The sequence below is a fragment of the Amphiura filiformis genome, chromosome 15 (assembly GCF_039555335.1).
Source record: "Amphiura filiformis chromosome 15, Afil_fr2py, whole genome shotgun sequence".
NCBI lineage: Eukaryota > Metazoa > Echinodermata > Ophiuroidea > Amphilepidida > Amphiuridae > Amphiura > Amphiura filiformis.
Window position 1 is genome coordinate 14,623,515 of NC_092642.1, and position 6,000 is coordinate 14,629,514.

The 6,000-nt window shown below is 34.9% G+C and overlaps 1 protein-coding gene across 1 annotated transcript in view; it reads right to left on the reverse strand.

The window, feature by feature from the left end:
- LOC140171286 (ileal sodium/bile acid cotransporter-like) overlaps positions 1 to 5,761 on the reverse strand; it is a 59,880-nt gene extending 54,119 nt beyond the window's left edge. The window contains exon 1 of the mRNA XM_072194516.1: positions 5,281 to 5,761. The gene's annotated coding sequence lies outside the window, so the exon portion shown is untranslated. The remainder of the gene's footprint in view (positions 1 to 5,280) is intronic.
- Between the last annotated feature and the right edge of the window lie 239 nt (positions 5,762 to 6,000).

Here is a 6,000-nt window from a genome sequence, read left to right on the forward strand (position 1 = left end):
GGGATAAAAAGCCGACGATCAATTGAAAATTCTGACCTTTCGTATTGAAGATATGGATTTTTTTCCCAAAACGCCAAAAAAAATTAGGTCTTTCAAACAACTTTGGCATATAACATAATGTTCACACGTTTTGTCAAATGCTAACATCATTTGGATTTAAAGGAGTATTTCGTGATCCTAGCATCTTCTTTTTATGACATTTTCAGTAGCTATTCACGAAAAAGCTTATTCCCAAAATTTCAGTTGATTCCGATTTTGCGTTTGCGAGTTATGCATGATTATGTGTATTACACTGCTCCATAGACAATGTGTTGTAATTTCGTTCTGGTATACCAGAACGAAATTCAAATTTCACAATATCTTTGCTAAAAGAATTAATCTGCAAGAATGTTTTCGTATATAAACATTATAGCCAGAGGTTTCCAGTGATATAAAAATCTCAACTTTTTTTGAGCAAAGTGGGGGATGATGCTGTGGATCACGAAATACCCTTTTAAATCAAATGAGTTGTACCAATTCTTAGTGATGTTTTGGTATTAAACTTATATCAAATGCCGTTCAGTTTTACGGATAATACGGAAAGTGAGAACATCCACTCGTACAGCATTTAATAGGCTAAATTGATGATATATGTGGAAAACATAAATAAAGGGCAGTGAAGGAAATAAATGAGTAGAGACAAACCGAAGGCTTGACGATATGTGATGCATGTAATCAGCTTATTGTTACTTGTAAATGGCAAACACCTAAGGCACTTTTGTATTGGAGTAATCATACCACAAAGAATTACATTCTAGCCGCTTGATTATTTCTTTCGAAGTGCACCAGTTCTATTTAAAGTCTTTTCTGTTAGTGTTGTTGTTGTTGTTGTTCTTGGTGGTGGTTGTGGTGGTGGAGGTGGTGGTGGTGGTGGTGATGGTGCGGATGTTGTTGTTATTGTTGCTGCTGTTGTTTGAAGACGGGGCTAAAGGTGCATGTCTGTTTGATAGTAGGCTAATATCAAAATGGCGTGGTGGTGATAGTTTTAGGGTATTGTATTTTTGGTAGTTTGGCTATGATGGTGGTGTACATTTGCTTGGTCCTTTTTGATTATTTCTTTGTTTGCTTGGTTGAACTTGGTTGGTTCATCTGATCTGTATAGCTGTAGAATATTAAATAATGAATGTCTTTGCGAGATATAGTAAATCTACATTGCAAAATCCGAGGCCATTCTTCATTACAGATTGTATTTAACCTGCAACATACACCCCCAGACAGACAGTAACAACCACTCCACAACACCCACACTCACAATACTAGCTCAAGGTGAAATGTTATTTTACCATATCTCACAACTTCATTGTCAGTATTCCCTTCTTCATATTAAGCAAGAGAACATGGAGAACAACAGTATACGCAGTTTATAGGAACATACTCCAACCCCTACCCAGTACCACACACCCATCCCGCCACACACCCACCGACAACCGAGAGAAAAACATTTCTATCGGTAATCAATTGAATTCGTACGTACAGCTGGCTCTGCTGATGTACATCTACAAAACATTCCTATACTTCCCTTCCATGCCAATTCTAATTAAAGTCGTCGGCGTGTTGTAGTTTTTTCAATTAATACCCGTCTTCTTACATTGACCCATTGAAATCTATGTTTATCTGTTTTCACCATGCGTAGTTTAGGAAATAAGACGACAAACATATAGCTACATCATATGCTGCATTTTTATTATTTAAAGGAGTATTTCGTGATCCTAGCATCCTCTTTTTATGACATTTTTGAGTACATATCCACGAAAAAAGCATATTCCCAAAATTACAGTTGATTCCGATATTGCGTTTGAGAGTTATGCATGATTATGTGTATTACACTGCTCCATAGACAATACGTTGTAATTTCGTTCTGGTGCACCAGAACGAAATTAAAATTTCACGATATCTTTGCTAAACGAATTAATCTGCAAGAAATATTTTGTACATAAACAGAGGTTTCCAGTGATATAAAAATCTCAATTTTTTTATAGAAAAGTGGGGGGATGAGGCTGTGGATCACGAAATGCCCCTTTAAGTAAGTTAAAATCTATTTCTCCCATCTATGTATTATGTACGTATGTGCAGAAATCGGTGTTCTATTTTTAATTTACAAACGATTTGATTTCTTCTTTGTTGGCCATATTTTTACGCTTTCATCAAATTAAATTATTGAAACTTGTTAAAAATTAATATAAGGGAAGTGTCAATTTTGTTTATATCTGCATGTCGTTATATGTGCCTGGACACCTCGAATAAGCCGTAAAGTCCCTCTCTGGTTATTTTTACTTTTTTACAAATTTGCAAAGAGATTGTTTCAGGGATTAAAATGACCCCTCAATGAACTTCATATGACAATCAGAAGCGAAGTTATGGCTTGTTATAGGTTGTCATGAATCAAAACGCGAAACCGAGAAAAACACGTTCAAAGTTATGGAAGCAAAATGACCATTCATCAGATGGGCCTCAGAAAATGTGGATTATTTCATATTTCCACTTATTTCTTTAAAATAAAACTTTGTATGTGTTTAGAAGAAAGCTTAAACATTTCAAATCTGCAAAAATCTCAACTTCGCCAAAATACGAGATTTGCATATATTTTCACCTGTAGCTCGAAATGAAGTTTGCCGAGTTTACGGCTCATTCGCCGCGTCCAGCCACATATAGGTGTTATTAAGAATTAAGTTAAACGTTATTTTCTGTTTGATTTTCAGGTGTTTATTTCTGCTGATGTTGTTGTTTCGTTCCATTTATTTTTATTTCTTCTGAACAAAAAATGGTACAATACTCAATACTCTGATATTTTCTACAACACTGTCTTTGTAGTAGCGGTAACCTGTCTATAGCTATAACTTTGATGATCTTTTAAGCTCTATCGGAACAAATAACTGTATTTTATCTTCAACACTTATTCAAATTTAATAACTCTTGCAGAACGACCTTATAATGTACGTATAAAAGACACCCGATTTACAAACAAACCGACAAGTTCAAAGTTACAAACAATATATTTTACGACGCATCAAATATCAATTGTTCCCCCTTTTTCTTACAATATTTATTAGGAATTATCATTCCTGGCCAGACACGCTAAAAGATTCAATGGGATATAGTTATAAAGGTTTTTGAACGATAGATACATCTTAAACACTTATTTGAACACTTCGAATATCAAGTGAACACCAATTTGAACTCTAATACACACTTGCTAACTTTTAACATGTATATATGCTATATTTACTAACATGTGTGTTACAGTGAACAAAGTGGACCTTTTTTTTAAAAGGAAACCTTTTCTAAAATGTTGACCTTTTTTGTGCAAAAAGGCATAAAAACCCTTTATTTTTTTGCTCCCTACCATCGCAAATGGCCGGGACTTTTTGGGTCAAAACGGGGAATTTGTTGGCCTTTGGCGTCCGCTCCTAGTTACGGGCCTGATTAAATAACACATGGACACCAATGGTGTTACCTTTAATTTAACACCGAGTGATCAAGTCCTCGTAAATGGTTCATGATTATTCGAACTTTCCCACCACTGGCTATTCAGGTGCATTTATCTATGAAATAATATCCCACTTTTTCCTCTGTTTTATTTATATTTTTTTCATATCTAACAAACAAAAATATCATGTCTGGTCTGACATCTTCAGACGTGAAAATAGCCTAAATCGTAAATCTCAATAAAAGTCTTTATCTTGACCACCACGATATCTCCTAGAGTTAAAGATGATGGTCTATTCTTGTCAAAAAGCTCGTCCCACAGATAAAAGTAAAAAAACATCTTTAAAAAAAACCCGCACTCTGCATTAGGTTTTCAAGTTGGGAACGGCGTTGAGACCAACTATTAAATTAAGATGACCTAACAAGTGGAATTCTTTTCATCTAGATGAGCATTGTTGTTGCCCACGCAGTTGAGAAGATCTCAAGTTCTATTTGCCTGCCTGCCCGAAGTAACTTAAAAGTTGCATCGCAAAGTGGGAAGTTGAATTTTAAAAACCTTCTTGCAGTTGTTTAAAGTTTTCATAAAACGTAAAAACAATAACAAGTAATAATAGATTATTTACGCTAACTCAACGACTGATGCATGATGCGTATGATTATAGTTGATTTTGAAGACAGCTATTCCTTTCCATGGTTAATTTGCTGCTCTGCTCATTAAATCAAGCGAGTAAATTTACTGGGTTAGTTTTGTTTTTTGTTGGGCTCAAATGCATTTGCTCTTTGCGTGTTCTACCAGCCGTTTGTGAAACAACGGACTTCAAGCTTAATTTTCAAAGCCAAGAGAAAAAAAAACGTCATATGAGTAGCATACCTCGATTCAAAAGGTATGGGACAAGGTCCCAGCAAACACAAAAACGTTTTAAAAACGTTTTAAATAAGTTATATTTTGGCTTTGGTTTGGGTAAAAACGTTTTAATAACATTAAAATTTCGGGTTATGTAAAGGTCATGAAAACGTTTTAAAACGTTTTATATGAAAACACATTACAACAATATTTTAAAATGTTTTTCAACACTTAAATAACATTACGTTAAAGTATTTGCACTCAGCAAACACAGAAATGTTCTTAAAACGTTTTATTAAAAACGTTTTAATAACATTTAAATGTCGGGTTATATAATGGTCACGAAAACGATTTTCAAACGTTATTGCAAATATTTTGGGCAAACATTTTTCGCAAAATATTTTTTCAACATCAAAATAACATTCTGTTTAGAATGTTTTGCATCAAGTTTTCAAAAATGTTTTTGGAATGTTATTAAAACGTTTTTATAACATCGCATATACCAGTACGTTTTATTTATAGGAGTCATTATGTTTGAATCGGTAAAATTCATGTAAAATGCAGTATCTGCTATATATAGTACTGCTCATTTGCAGACATTTTTACTTGGAGGGATGCGTGACTGTACAAACTCATTCTAAACGCAATCTGTAGTTTCTCATCAAGTGCTGAAAAAGGCACCAGTGTTTGCCGAAACGTACACATGTAACTTAGTCAGTGATATTATGGGATCAGATTAAAACCTTGTTTACTGACCAATTTGTAGCCGTTTGAAATATGTGTAACCCTACATGATTTTAACTTTTGTGGATAAATTTGTAGCTGCCAAAGCAAAACAAAAACAACAAAAAACAAACAAACACAAAACAAAAACAACAACAGCAACAACAAAACAACCCTGATACATGCATGTATTAAATAGCTACACACATCTACTAGTTTAAGGGTTAAACTATCCCCTTATTACTTACTGTCGTGTTTTCATTCATCCTAAAAATATGCATCTCAATAAACGGTCCAATTCATAACATATATGGTATTATATTCCTATTCCGTGGTTATAAACTCCGATCTGTAAGTCCACATTCGAGTACACAACACTCTTCAAGATATATCCATGGTATTATGTTAGTCGAGTAGGTCGGTAATCATTCCTTAGCGACAAATCCACTGGCTTTGCCTCTTACTTCAACTCAGGGAAAAATTATTAGTTCCCTCACGACAAAACGGTGAAAGTAACTTGCTTTGCGAATAAATACAGTCTGCGCCCTGCTCGACCAATAGATGAACTGAAGCGAAAGTGTCAATCCGATGTTGGTAGTGGTGGTGAGAGTGGCAGTACGTTTACCTGTTCAGGCGCTTTGGTGCGCAAGACATAACGTACACATTCAATTGCACCAAGTGGTTCGCTGACCTAGTGAAGGTGGTTGCGGGCAAATCAGATTATGTACAGCTGAGAATTGGTCCGCAGATTTGTACTTGCCGCGACAGCCACTCTGATAAATAATAATAATAATAAAAATCCTCCAGTGCAAATGAAGATATTCCTCGTGGTGCCGGGTTTGTCTAATATGTTATATGAATGAAGTGCGATTTTTTTTCTTAATGAAATTTTATTCGTGTGCATTACATTATTTGCTTTCATAACAAAATGTCGTTGATGTGATGATACCGTTGGCGTGTAGCTTGGC